This window comes from Theropithecus gelada, chromosome 9 (assembly GCF_003255815.1).
Source record: "Theropithecus gelada isolate Dixy chromosome 9, Tgel_1.0, whole genome shotgun sequence".
Classification (NCBI taxonomy): Eukaryota; Metazoa; Chordata; class Mammalia; order Primates; family Cercopithecidae; genus Theropithecus; species Theropithecus gelada.
In genome coordinates this window covers 63,465,812-63,480,924 of record NC_037677.1, presented here as the reverse complement: position 1 = coordinate 63,480,924, position 15,113 = coordinate 63,465,812, and the positions used below count along the sequence as shown (strand labels likewise).

The following is a 15,113-nucleotide window of genomic DNA, read 5'->3' as shown; positions in this document are numbered from 1 at the left end:
GGGAGACTGAGGCAGGAGGATTAGTTAAGGCCAGGAATTCGAGACCAACCTGGGCAACATAGTGAGACAAGACCCCCATCTCTACAAAAAACACAGACTTCTGTATCCCAGCACCACACCCTCTTCCTGCTTTCAACAGGACTTCTTGCCTGACTTTCAACATCATAGACTAGTTTTGCCTGTTTCTGAGTTTTAGATAAATGGAATCATGTAGTATTTGCTTATGTTGGCTTTTTTCGCTCCATGTCCTCTTAAGGATGTTCATCTGCTGCTCCATCCATTTTCATGACCTTAATGATGTCCATGATACATTCAACTTCAAGCACTGTTGGTGTGAAAGACATTTCTAATCTTTCACTAATGTGAACAAAACGGTACTGGATACCTTTGTGGCCCTGTCTTTCCCTGTTTCCTTTGGATACATTGATAGAAGGATTGCAGGGTCAAAGGGTCTGCAGGACAGTTTTGTTGATATTAGTGAAAAACTAGAAATATCTTTCACATTCACAGTGGTTGAAGTCGAATATATCATGGACGTCATTGTGTAGTCATGAAAATGGATGGAGTGGTGGATGAATATCCCTAACAGGATATGGGGTGAAAGAAGCCAACATAAGCAAATACTACCTGGTTCCATTAATCTAAAAAGGCCATTTTAAAGATATTTTAGAATTATTACCGGTTTACATCCTGCCAGGTGCTCAGGAGAGAGCCCGTCCCCAGTGCCCATGCCCACATGGGTGTTTCCACCCTGGTTCACTTCCAATGTGATGATGGACACTGCATAATTCTCATTGTTTCTGGGTCTGGTCTTTTCTCTCCCCTCCCCTCTCCTCCCCTCTCCTTCCCTCCTCTCCCCTCCCCTCGCCTCTCCTCTCCTCTCCTCCCCTCCACTCTCCTCTTTTCTTTCAGAGTTTTGCTCTTGTTGCCCAGGCTGGAGTGCAGTGGCATGATCTCGGCTCACTGCAACCTTCACATCCTGGGTTCAGATTCTCCTGCCTCAGCCTCCTGAGTAGCTGGGATTGCAGGCGTGCACCACCATGCCCAGCTAATTTTGTATTTTTAGTAGAGACAGGGTTTCTCCATGTTGGTCAGGCTGGTCTCAAACTCCTGACCTCAGGTGATCTGCCTGCCATGGCCTCCCAAAGTGCTGGGATTACAGGAGTCAGCCACCGCGCCCGGCCAATTTCTAGGTTTTCTATTACAAGTTAGGTTGGACATTGTGTCTCATGTTCATTGACCATTTGTATTTCTTCTCTTTCTATTTTGCTTGTTATGTTTGGTCTGCTTTACTTTGAAGATGTACTTGTTTTCCCATTTGTTTGAAAAATAATCCGTATGTTGAATGACAGATAATAGGCTGGGCACAGTGGCTTATGCCTGTAATCCCAGCACTTAGGGAGGCCAAGGTGGGTGGATCACCTTAGGTCAGGAGTTCGAGAACAGCCTGGCCAACATGGCGAAACCCTGTCTCTACTAAAAATAAAAAAATTAGCCAGGCATGGTGGCGTATGCCTGTAGTCCCAGCTACTCAGCAGGCTGAGACATGAATCGCTTGAACCTGGGAGGTGGAGGCTGTGGTGAACCTGTATCACCCCATTGCATTCCAGCCTGAGTGACAGAGCGAGACTCTGTCTCAGAAGAAAAAAAGAGAATGAGAAATAATAAAAATACGTTGAAAATATTTTTATCCAGTTTGTCATTTGCCTTATAACTTCGTGTTTTGTTTTTTTCTGATTGGTCAAAAGCTGATTATTTTTTATGCAGTCTGATCTGTCCATCTTTAACTTTTATGTGTTCTGCCTCCAGAATTTTGTGTAGAAATTCTTTTCTGCCCCAAGATTATACAAATATTTACTTACGTTCTCTTCTTTCATGTCTGTGGCTTCCCTTGTATCACGTCTTCTTTTATCCTTCTGCACTTCCTTTGGGAGAGTAATGTAAGATGAGGGGCAGCTATAAAGAGCATGCCTGGGAAGCCGGGCTGCCTGACTTTGAGCCGTGCTCAGCCACCTGCGCACCCTTGGGGCAAGTTAACCCGGGCTGTCTGGGCCTCAGTGTCTGCACCTGCAAAAATGGGAGTAAGGTAAGGGTTATGAAGGTGAAATCAAACTGTTTGTAAATGTATTCTCAGGGCTCCTTTACACTTAAAAATTGACGACTCTAAGAGCTTCTGTGTGGCTTATATATATATATATCAATAGCTACCACACTGGAAATTGAAACAGTATATTTAAAACACATATTTCGGCTGGACACGGTGGCTCATGCCTGTAATCCCAGCACTTTGGGAGGCCGAGGTGGGCGGATCACCCGAGGTCAGGAGTTCAAGATCAGCCTGGCCAACATGGTGAAACCCTGTCTCTATGAAAAATACAAAAATTAGGCATGGTAGCACATGCCTGTGATCTCAGCTACTCGGGAGGCTGAGGCAGGAGAATTGCTTGAACCTGGGAGGTGGAGGTTGCAGTGAGCCGAGATCGCACCACTGCACTCCGGCCTGGGTGACAGATCAAGACTCCGTCTCAGAAAACTAACAAACAAAAACACATATTTATAAATTCATTTATAACAAACCTATTATATGGCAACATAAATAAAATCTATTATTTTTCCTGGAAAATATATGTTCCAAAACAAAAAATTGAATGGGAAGAGCGGCATTACCTTACAGATTTGCAAGCCTCTTTCGTGTCTGGCTTAACAGAAGACAGCTGGATTCTCACATCTGCCTCCGCACTCAATCTGTTGTGATACATTGTTTTGACTGAAGTATGGTGAAGAAAATCGGCTTCACCACAGATACGTATTGTGAAAAGGGAGGAATATTTTATTAGCTTCTAGATATTTTCCTTTGATCCTACATAAAAATTTGACAGGTGGTTGATTCTTAAAGCTAGTTGAAATGTGGAGTCTGAAAGCACATTAATGAACATTTTGTACCTCGTCACGTTAAGATCCTCTGGACTGTGTTGCAGTGTGAATGGCTCTGTTACGGGATTTTGTAATATCAGGCATCTGTCTTTGGGGAAATATTGGCCCTGTGTGTTACACAGATCTTCCAAATGTGGATACATTTCCTGTCAACATTTTTAAAAAGTCACATCTGTTACTATCAACACACCTATTATCAGAAAAATCTTTCTGTTTTCAGCAGCATTTGAACTCACAGTGGGTGACACACGCTTTCCAAATTATAATTGTCCCTTGAAAGCTCCCAGCTCCAGCTTTATTATTGGCAACAAATTCAGTCAGTTGTTTTCTTTGAAGGGACAGGTTCACTTTACTCATTTTTGTGAAAATATCTGCCATGGTCGGGCGCGGTGGCTCACACCTACAAATCCCAGCACTTTGGGAGGCCGAGGCAGGCGGATCACCTGAGGTCGGGAGTTCGAGACTAGCCTGACCAACATGGAGAAACCCCATCTCTACTAAAAAAAAATACAAAATTAGCCGGGTGTGGTGGCGCATGCCTGTAATTTCAACTACTCGAGAGACTGAGGCAGGAGAATCGCTTCAACCTGGGAGGCGGAGGTTGTGGTGAGCTGAGATCGCGCCACTGTACTCCAGCCTGGGCAACAAGAGAGAAACTGTCTCAAAAAAAAGGAAAAGAAAAGAAAAAAAAAGTCTGCCAAATACTCATATCTGAAAACCCACTGTTTGTCTTTTGGTCATTCTGTCAAGTAAAAATGGTGTTCCCGGCCAGGTGTAGTGGCTCATGTCTGTAGGCCCAGCATTTTGGAAGGCTGAGGCTGGCGGATCACTTTAGCCCAGGAGTTGGAGACCATCCTGGACAACATGGCCAAACCCTATATCTACCCAAAATACAAAAGTTAGCCGGGCATGATGGCACACACCTGTAGTCCCAGCTATTTGGGAGGCTGAAGTGGTGGGAGGATGGCTTGAGCCCAGGTTGAGGATGTGGTGAACCGTGATTGTGCCACTGCACTCCAGCCTGGGTGACAAAGTAAGACCCCCATCTCAAAAATAAAATAAAATAAAATAAAAATAATGTTCTTTGGACCAGAGGCTGGGTCAGCTCCAACTGTGACGAACTCTGTGTGATTTCTAGACCCCTGTCATTCTTGGGCCTTACATGCACTTCCCATTTTATCACACAGAATGTCAAGTGGGCATATACCCAAAGGCTAAGATTCAGTGAAACTAATCATGTTTACTGCCTCATCATGGACCCTTATGTGACATTGGTGAATTTTGTCACTGCGAGTGCATGTCTCTGGGAACACAGTGAGACCGGCCCATTTTGGGGCTGCTGCCTTGTTTCTCCTGAGCCTCTAGCAGTTTCACCCCCCATGGCTTTTGAGCCACCAAATGTCATTCCAGTGAAAGGCAGTGATGCGTTAGTGCTGCCATGAGAATCCTGTTGACCCCTGAACCCCTGGAAGGAAGGCGCTGGGCCCTGGAGTCTGTGGAGCCTGCTTTCAGAACTGTAGGATTAGATGACAGATGCGCTGCTGAGCCCAGTGCCTGGTACGCTCTTGGAGTTCAGCACATGTTACCTGCTGCCATTATTGTCCTTTCCCCCAACGAACCTGAAAGACACAGCCTGGGGGAGTGGAGGTGGAAGCCATCGGGTTAAGAATTCGGTGTTTGTGATTTCAAATCCTGCTCAAGGTGGTAACACGTTTGGTCCTCAGGAGTGAGTGAGGGGCCCAGGGGACTCGATAGGTGCCCCATTTTTCTTGCCCCTCTGAGTGGCGGGGAGGGCACGACTCATCGAGAGACCCAGGGGTCTCAGCCAGGCAACTCCCTCATGGGTGGGATCTGCCTCTCAGAGAGGAGCCCCTTAGAGTCACTCTGTCTTCCTTCTGACCTGAAAGGGCTTCCCTGACCTCTGACCTCCATGTGTCCTCCTCCTTAGCCTTCTCACCTGGGGGTGGGGGCTGTCAGAGGTCAGCGCCTTCCGCCCAGCGTTTTCTTTTAGGCAGTCAACACATGGTGGCCACTTATGGGCTGTATGTTGTATTCTGGGACCTGGGCTAAAACCCCATCTGTGCTGTCTGGTTTATTTTCACAACACAGACACCTGCAAAGTTGATCCTTTAAAAAAATTATCTTTTTATTAAAAAAACTTTTTTACGCCAGGCATGGTGGCTCATGCCTGTAATCCCAGCACTTTGGAAGGTCAAGGTGGATGGATCACCTGAGGTCAGGAGTTCAAGACCAGCCTGGCCAACATGGTGAAACTCCATCTCTACTAAAAAAAAAAAAAAAAAAAAAAAATTAGCTGGACATCGTGGCGGGTGCCTGTAATCCCAGCTACTTGGAGGCTGAGGCAGGAGAATCGCTTGAACCCAGGAGGTGGAGGTTGCAGTGAGCCGAGATTGCACCATTGCACTCCAGCCTGGGCGACAAGAGTGAAACTCTGTCTCAAAAAAAAAAGAAAAAATTTTTTTTAGAGACAGGATCTTACTCTTGTCGCCCAGGCAGGAGTGCAATGGTGTGATCACAACTCACTGTAGCCTTGACCTGGGCTCAAGTGATCCTCCCACCTTAGCCTCCCAAGTAGCTGGGACCGAAGGTGTGCGCCACCACACCTGGCTAATTTTTGTACTTTTAGTAGAGATGGGGTTTCGCCATGGTACCCAGGCTGGTCTTGAACTCTTGGCCTCAAGCTATCTGCCAGCCTTGGCCTCCCAAAGTGCTGGGACCACAGGTGCATACCACCACGCTGGCTAATTGTTACATTTGTATATTTGTGTGTGTGTGTGTGTGTGGTGTATGTATGTGTTAGTAGAGATGAGGTCTCACCATCTTGCCCAGGCTAGCTTTTTATTGTTTTTTAAAAATTTTCCCAGTTTTGTTTATCTAGGTGGCTCCTTTGTACCAAGCACAGGCCAGGCCCAGAGGATGCCATTGAAGGCCAGCCCCAGCTCCTGCCTGGTGGGCTCCCAGGGAGACCCCTGTGGTGGGAAGGCATGGAGGGGAGGGTAAGAAAGCCTCCTGAGGCAGGGAGTGGGCTGGACAAGAAGGCTGAGCCAGTCAGGAAGATGTGGAATGAGTGAGTTAGGGGCTGGTGTGTGGCCCTCAAACTTCCACTGCTCCACAGAAGAAACAGCAGCATCTGTTCTGTCGCTGCAGGAAAACTGGCTGGACCAGACCATTTGAGAGACGGCCCAGCCTTGTTGTTTATGGAACATGTCAAGGATCTTCAAAGGCAACATTTCTGCCGTAAACACACTGCAGAACACCCCGCTCCCACGCCCTGGTCCAGTAAGATGCTCCTCGGCTTTCATATTATTTTTGTTATTGATGTTGATTATTTGCCAAGGCCTATTGATGGTGCCCATTCTGGGGACTGTGAGGAGATGTACTGGCTGGAGTTTAGGGCATGGGAGTTGGGGAGCAGCAGGTTGGAGAAGGGCTGGGCCAGCCCAGTGTGCTCCTGGACTGCCACGTGCTGTGTCCTGAGTCCAACTGATATGCTTAAAGTGGAATCTGCCTCCTTGGGATCAGGGTCGTCCCTGGCCTGGCTGGACGTGCCCAGTGATGTGCATGAGCGGGGGGTGCCATAGAGAGTGAGGAGCAGGAGACCCCTGTCCCAACACCACCACCCACTGTTCTTGTGACTGTGGGCAGGTCTCCGGCCACCCGTGGACTGTTTCCTCCTTTGTAAAATGAAAGGGTCAGACTTGGGTCTCAAAAGTACTTCTGGCTCTCAACTCTAAGACACACATGGGTGCCCAAGGTGAGTTTCGACTCTGTACGGCGTGTGTGTGTGTGTGTGTGTGTGTGTGTGCAGGCCTCTGGTAGCTGTGGGACCAGGCCCAGGGCAGGTGAGGGGCTGGTCTGAGCTGCTGCCCTTGGTACAGACCTGGACATTTCATGTGCCCTGCACCCACAGTAGGGGAACCCTGCAGCAGGGCAGCTTCCTCTGGGTTTGTTCTCTGAGGCAGATGTTTCCTCCAGCTGGCCACCCGGCCCCCTGCCATCCCCCAGAGTCGGGCCCTATTTTTAGCTCCATTGTTACTTACTCTGGGCATCTGGCTGCCAGGGGCATGTGAGAGGCCATGGCTCTGGAAGGGGTACTCTCCCCCTGGGTCTCATGTGTTCTTTGCCTTCTGCCGGTCCCTGCTCTAAGCTTCCCAGTGTCCTTTGGGAAAGCTGGGGTGGCTTCTGCAGAGGAATGAGGGAGTGGTAGGTGGAGTGCAGGAAGAGCCAGCTGAGGAAACGGAGGCTGGGCTCTGTCTTGTCTTGTGGAGAACTCTCTGGCCTGTTTTTTTCACCTGCTTCATGGGCCACTTGCCCTGTGCTTCTCCCTTCCTCATAAGGTTGTCCTGAAGTTCCAGTGAGATAGCCAGTGCGAAATGCACTTGATAAAGTGATATTTGGAATCTACAACTATTATAGTGTGAACGCTGTTAGTGGGGCTCATGTTCCACAGAGGGAACATGAGACCTGGAGTGGGGAGGTGAGGCATGTACTTAGGAAACACCAGGCCACTGGGGTCAGGGCCAGGCTGGTTGGAGCACGGGCTGAGTGCTGCTCGGCTTGCAGCAGGAGGCCCATTCATTTCCACTGGATGTTGATGGATGTACTGAAGGGGGTGAGGGTGGGCTGGCATGCCTGGTTGTGGGACCCACAAGGGTGAGGGCAAGGAAGGGCCTTATGTCCTGGGAGGGCCTTGAGGGCCTTGAGCAGCTCTGTGGGGCAGCTCTGGAACTTCTTCTCTCTAGGAGGGCACAGGGTGGGTCTCAGGGCAGGAAGTGCTGCAGCTTCTTCTGAGTGTGCAGCCAGTACACCAGCGCTGCTCCTGGCTGTTTGACACACAGGGATTTCAGGAAACATTGATTTTGCACAAAGAATTCAGCCGCTGAAATGTTTGAAAACCACCCGTCTATCTCGTCCAGATGGAAATAAGCGTGGGCTGTGCTGAACTCTTGGCAAGTCAGGGCTGGAGGAAAACTTCTAGTCGGGCTTTTTTTTTCCGTTCAACACTCAGGGCAGCTGGGATCTGGATTTGCCTAAAATATTGGGGATGTGTGGGGCAAATTCATGGTGTTGAGATAAGAGTGGGTAAGGGGGTACTTGAGTACTGGGCAAAGGAGTTTAGACTGGAGGCCACAGGGGTGGGTGGGATGGAGACAGATGCCCAGAATCCAGGTCATGGTTCTCCCCAGCTCCTTGAAATGATTCTTTAAGTCCCTGCGAGATTGCTGGAGGTTGGAAGTAGGGCTGAAGCGTGCTTTCCCACTGGCACTCTGGGCCTACTCCCTGGTGGCAGCCAGGAGAGTGACAGCAGGGCAGAGCCCTGGGTGAGGTCTCAGGTCCCTCTGAGTTCCTGCTGACCTTGAAATGTCCAAGTGCCCGACTTCCTGGAACTGAGCACATGAGCATTCCAGATACTCTTAACCCTATTCTCCCTGGGCCCCCGCCCCAAAGGCATTTGCCCCCAACACCTGGCTGCATGGAACCTGGAGATGGACAGGAGCTCAGGCTCTTTCAGGAGAAGAAGGCATTGCCTTTCCCTGAGTTGACCAGCTCCTTCCTAATTGTTACACACTGCTCCCTCTGCTCCTTCCTGAAAGAACCAACAGGGCAGCGTCCCTCCCATCCAGATAACACCTTCTTGCTTCCCAGGGACATCCTTGGCTCAGAAGGCTCCCTAGAGGGCAAAAGAGAGACTCTGCCCTCCAGATGGAGAGAGGCTTATGGTCTTTCTCTGCCACTTTGAAGCAGTAGAGGCCACGTCTCTATCTATAGAGTGGAACAAACATTTAGCAGCTTGGGACTTTCGAAATCGCCGCTGACTGAGGGAAAGCTGCTTCACCATGCTGTCTCGCAGTTAGTTGATGGTGTCCTAACAGTACACATTTCATGTGTGCATATCCTCCGCTATCTTGCAGGCCCTGGTGGGCAGGGATTATGTCTTCTGTGTTCTGTACACTGTGCACTTGGATCCTGTGCTCTCAGGATCTTGGAGTCACTCTGCCCAAACATGGAGCTGCCAGCCCACAGTGTAGCCTGGCTTTCACCGGTGGGGAAACTTGACATTCTCCTGCAAGAGGAGAAAGAAAGAAATTCTCTCCTGTTCCCATGTGGCCTGTGATCACTGAGGGCCAAACCTAAAAATAACAGAGTGCATTAATCAGGATTAGATTTGGCTGCAAGTAATAGGAAAAGCCAGATAACAGTGGTTTATACAAGTTGGAAGTTTATTTCTTCGTCCTGTCTAAGCCCAGAGTTTTGCAGACCAGGTCTGGTATAGTAGCTCTACCCTAGTTTCCTTGGGGAACTTGATGTCCACTGCACCGTTCCCAGGTCGTGGCTTCGAGGGCTCATGGTTCAAGATGGCTGTGAAACTTTAGTTATCACATCTGTGTCCAGGCAGCAGGATCGAGACAGGGAGGAAAGAGGTCTTGTAAGGAAGGATTCCAGAACTTGGCATCTTATACTGACCCTTATGTCCCTGTCTTAGTCCATTTTCTGCTGCTATCACAGAATGCCATGGACTGGGTAATTTATAATGAACAGAAATTTATTTGACTTACAATTCTAGAGGCTGGGAAGTCTAAGAGCACAGCACTGATATCTGCTTGGCATCTGGCACGGGACTTCTTGCTGTGTCCTCTTATGGCAGAAGGCAGAAGGGCAGATGAGCATGTGAAACAGATAAAACTCACTCCCCAAATCCCTCTTTTAAAAGGCATTGAGCGCTCGGCATGGTGGCTCATGTCTGTAATCCCAGCACTGTGGGAGGCCGAGACAGATGGATCATGAGGTTAGGAGTTCGAGACCAGCCTAGTGAAACCCCATCTCGACTAAAAATACAAAAATTAGCCGGGTGTGGTGGCAGGTGCCTGTAGTCCCAGCTACTCAGGAGACTGAGGCAGGAGAATGGCGTGAACCCTTGAGGCGGAGCTTGCGGTGAGCCGAGATCATGCCACTGCACTCCAGCCTGGGCAACAGAGCGAGACTCCCTCTCAAAAAAAGGCATGGAATCCACCATAAGGACAGAGCCCTCAAGGCCTAATCACACCTCTTAAAGGCTGCTTAATAGCCCCAGGTCGCTGCTAGGGAGGTGGGGAATGCAGTCTTGGCTCTGGGCAGCTGTGTTCTCCACCGACTGTCCCTGCTTCTGGGGGATGAAGGCATTGTGAGCTTTTTGATTAAATCTAGGCCATTCCCAGGCTGAAAAGCTGGACCAGAGCTTCAGGGCTTGAGTCTCTCACAGAGAGATTTCCCAATGGGGATATCAGTCCTGCCTTGGGACCAGAAAACCCATGCTGTAGGCCAAGAAGCGGGAAGCAGGGGCCGAGCCCGAGGGAGAAAAGCTTTAGAGGTGTTAGCAGACAGCTCAGTGGCAGCGGTTAGAATTAGGGAGGCAGTGACCTCTTCTTAGTGTGGTCAGAGCGTGCCAAGAAAGTGTGGTCTGTGTCTGGGCTGCTGAGGCCTGAGGGCAAGGGCCAAGCTCATTCATAGGACAGTGGCCAAGAGGCCAGGGATGGAAAGGCTTGGGAAAAGCGAGGAAGCCCTGCAGGTTCTGGGACACAAGTGAACACAGTACAGCAGTGGAAGGCCCACCCCAGGACAGGGTTAGACTGGGAGCACAGTCCCCTTCTAGCCCACAGGAGGCCAGGGCAGGGCCCAAGTGCAGTGTGGAGGCCCAGCCTGGTAGACTGCCAGGATCCCTACCTGAGTCCAGCCCCCGCTCACCTCCTCCAGTGGCACCTTGTTGTTGTACATTTTTTAATTCACCAAGAGAAGCCAGAGATCTAGAGTCTGTGTGTGTGTGTGTGTGTGTGTGTGTGTGTTTAGTAGAGACAGGGTTTCACCATGTTAGCCAGGATGGTCTCAATCTCCTGACCTCGTGATCCACCCGCCTCGGCCTCCAAAAGTATTGGGATTACAGGCGTGAGCCACCGCACCCGGCCGAGATCTAGATTTTTATTTGAAATTCATTGATTTCAAAGTACAGGTGGCTAATTAGAGTGGGAAATACGAAACTATGAGGATCATACAGATTGCTCCTGAGAGCGACCCCTTTTGGCCTGTGGGCCACAAGCTGTCTCCCTCCAGTTAGCGTGCGTCCTCTGGGTCCTCGGGCAGAACCAGGAGGAATCCATGGAGCACTTCTCATAAGACCCCTTAACACTTCTCAGTTTTATTTTTGAAATTTTTTAACCCCCATTTTTTTATTTGGAAAAATTTTAAACCTACAGACAAATTGAAAGAGTTCGCCGGACGCGGTGGCTTATGCCTCACCACTTTGGGAGGCTGAGGTGGGTGCATCATTTGAGGTTAGGAGTTCGAGACCAGTCTGGCCAACATGGTGAAACCCCAGCTCTGCAAAAAATAAAAAAATAAAAAAATTAGCCAGGAGTGGTGGCACTTGCCTGTAGTCCCGGCCACTCGGGAGGCTGAGTCATTAATTGCTTGAACCTGGGAGGCGGAGGTTGCAGTGAGCCGAGATCGTGTCACTGCTCTCCAGCCTGGTGACAGAGTGAGACTCCGTCTCAAAAAATAAAAAATAGGAAGAGTGCAGTAAGTAAACTGTCTCCTGTCTGCCAACACCAGGTAAGATTTGTTCCATTTACTTCTCTCTCTAAATCATATGAATGTCAGACATCAAGAGGCCTTACCCCCGAACGCTTCAGCCTGTATTTCCTAAGAACAAGGGCATTCTCCTTTTAGGCACAATCCGAGGACGTTAACTTATTTATCCAGCATATACTCCATCCTCAGATTTTCCCAGTTGTCCTCAGAATGCTTATTATAGCCTTTCCCAGCTCCCCAATCTGAGATCCCATAGACAGAACAGCAGAGCAGACCCACTTAGAGGAAGGCAACTGGGGGTGCTGGAAAAGGTCCTGAATTCCAGGAACCTGCAGACCGTGATGGCTGGCCTGCACCTGGTGACCGGGGACTGCTGCTGGCTGTGGGGCAGGCTTTGTCATCCTGAGAGCCCGCCTGCCATGTGAGCTGAGAGGGAAGCTTGCCCCTGCTCTCTGAGGGCAGGCAGGGACTTGCCCATCCCTCCACAGCTTCTCCCAGCTCAGTGGGCCGACCTGATTTGCATCCCCACACTCTGCTGGCCCTGGGTACTGGCCTCCATGTGCCACAGTGCCTCTGCGGGCCGTCTGGTCATTCTGTCCACCTTTGCCCACTTCCTGCTCCATGCCCACCTTGACTTGTCATCTCAGTGTGTGACAGCCATGAGGCCTCCTTCCTGCCAGGACTCAGCGCTGGCTTCAAAGGCTCCCCAGGGACTGCAGGCTGAAGCCTGGAACTCAGGACTGCGCCCCTGCAGTGGTAGCCCCGCCTGCAGAGCAAAGGGCTGCGTTTCCACACGTCCTCTAATTTCTGTTTTTAACTTTTAAACTTTTTTTTTCTAGTTTAGAAAAATATAAAAACACTTGAGAAAGAGATAATTTAGCAGGTGAAGGGTTCCTGTGATCCCAGCCCCCAGACAGCTTTATTTTAGCTTTTATTGGACTCTTCCTAGTTTTAAAGAGAAAGAGGCTGAGGGGCAGAGGCCATGAAGGACGGGTCTGTGGGACCCCCAAGAGATGAAGGAGTCGGGGCCAAGAGCCTCTGCCTCCATGAAGCCTGTCACCTGGGAGGTTCAGGTCTTTGACTTAGCTCAGCTGTCGCCTATTCTGTAAAATGGGGATCCTAATTCTCAGCTCCCTTGAGCGTTGTAGCAAAGACACAAAAATCCTACCAGGCTGTATGAGTGGAATTATTATCAGGGGAACATGTGCTGCAGTGGGCAGAGTGCATCTGGCAGAGGGCCAGGGTTAAGGACACGGGGCTGGAGGAGCATGGGGTGCTTTGGGGTGGGCGGGGTGAGGGTTCTCTGGGTGAAGAGTTGTGACCTTTGTCCAACTTGGAAACTTATACAAATAACTTCACTTAAAAAGAAAATGTTCCTGACCGGGCGCGGTGGCTCACGCTTGTAATCCTAGCACTCTGGGAGGCCGAGGCTGGTGGATCACGAGGTCAGGAGGTCGAGACCATCCTGGCTAACACGGTGAAACCCCATCTCTACTAAAAATACAAAAAAAAAAATTAGCCGGGCATGGTGGCAGGCGCCTGTAGTCCCAGCTACTCAGGAGGCTGAGGCAGGAGAATGGCTTGAACCCAGGAGGTAGAGCTTGCAGTGAACCGAGATCGTGCCACTGCACTCCAGCCTGGGTGACAGAGAGGAACTCTGTCTCAAAAAAAAAAAAAAAAAAAGTTCCTAGGGTAGTCATGTTCATTGTAAGATATTTAGAAGTGATGGATGAGCAAAACAGAAGAAAATTAATACCACCCTACAGCTCACTACTCAGGAATAACTTCCATTGCTGTTGAAGTAGATGGCCCCGTCTTTGGTGCCTACTTGTTGAGAACCAGCCTTGGCCCATCATCAGTAACCAGAGAGGGTGGAGAGGTAAAGTAATGACGAGACTCTGCCCTGCCCTCTTGGATCAGATTCGAAAGGGAAGGAGATAGGCCAGTCAGGTACTAGTGGCCCAAACCTGGTGGGGGCAGAGGGTTGGAGAGAACTGGGCTGACTCGGGCTGTGCACCTGTTCTTCCAGGGGTGGAGGACTTGCCCCAGGGCCCAGAGCAGAGCTGGGGCCTCCTGGTTCTTGAGGAAGGCCAGGAGCAGATGGAAATCTCCCCTGAATGGCTTCCCGGACAAAGCAGAATGAGGAGAGTGATGTGATGATCGTGGTTGTTAAGGGAGGGTGGCTGCTGTGGCCCAGCCCAGTCCAACTCTGCCCTGCTGGCTGCCTAGGTTGAGAGCCAGGGACTGCTGGCCATTCATAGATGGCACCTGGGCGAGGCCCCTAGTTCTAGTCTTGGTCCTGAAGGTTTACGTTGGTGGCAGCTGGCGGTTGCTGGGAGTTCATTGCAGGGTCAGCCGTGGTGTAGGGGGATGAGATGAGGGCAGCTGCGGAGTTGGAGTCCTTGCTGTGCTGTGCGTCGAGCCATCCAGGTGTTGCTCTGCACACATTCACTGATTTCATCTTCATATGGTCCAGCAGGGGAGGTACCAGTGGTCCCCGATTTACAGTTGGGGAGACAGTTTAGGGAAATTAAGTCATGAACCCAAGATAATGTGACTAATGCATGATAGAAGTGGGGTTCAGCTGGTGTCCTGCCCAGAGCCCGTGATTCACAGAGCCTAAGCCCTATGTCCCCAGCCAGGGGTCAGGATGTGAAGAGTTGCCACTCCTGCAAGCCCTCACTTTTCTTTTTGTTCAATGGGAATGAAAACACCAACTTTCTGGGGCTTTTGCATGCCTTTAACAGATATTTATTAAACTCTTACCTGCAACAGGCACTGGGCTCAGTCCTGAGTACCCTGAGCTGAGCAAGAGGTGTCCTCAGGGTCACAGAGGACTTAAGACTCAGAGCAGTGCCACCCAGTAGAAATCTCACAGGAGCCATGTGTAGCACTTTATTTTTATTTTTTTGAGACAGAGTCTTGTTCTGTTGCCCAGGCTGGAGTGTCGTGGTGCAATCTCAGCTCATTGCAACCTCTGCCTTCTGGGTTCAAGCGATCCTCCTGCCTCAGCCTCCCGAGTAGGTGGGACTATAGGCATGCGCCACTATGCCTGGCTAATTTTTGTATTTTTACAAAAAGGCACAGTTTTTTCATGTTGATCAGGCTGGTCTTGAGTTCCTGCCCTCAAGTGATCCACTCACCTCAGCCTCTTACAGGTGTGAGCTAGCACGCCTAGCCTTGTGTGGCACTTCAAATAGCTGCCCTCAAATACAGACGAATGAGTGAACTTTGTTGTAATAACATATATTATTTAACGCAGTATATCAAAAGATTATCATTTTGACATGTAATCAGCATAAACTTTGTTTTGGTTCTTGGTTTTTTACTTTTTGAGACAGAGTCTCACTCTTGCCCAGGCTGGAGTGCAGTAGTGTGATCACGGCTCACTGCAGCCTTGACCTCTTTGGCTCAAACGATCCTCCTGTCTCAGTCTTCTGAGTTGCTGGTACTACAGGAATGCACCACCACACCTGGCCCATTTTTTTTTCTTTCTATTTTTGTTAGAGACAGTGTTTCTCTGTTGCCCAAGCTGGTCTCGAATTCCTGGGCTCAAGCAATCCTCCTGACTCGATCTCTCAATGTGCTATTATAAA

General features: G+C 49.8%; 1 protein-coding gene and 1 pseudogene across 1 annotated transcript in view; one reads left to right on the top strand and one right to left on the bottom strand.

Annotated features, from left to right (window-relative positions):
- Positions 1 to 12,140, bottom strand: part of LOC112631051 — a 29,059-nt pseudogene extending 16,919 nt beyond the window's left edge.
- Positions 1 to 15,113, top strand: part of PALD1 (phosphatase domain containing, paladin 1) — a 90,824-nt gene that overhangs the window by 23,951 nt on the left and 51,760 nt on the right. The window lies entirely within an intron of this gene.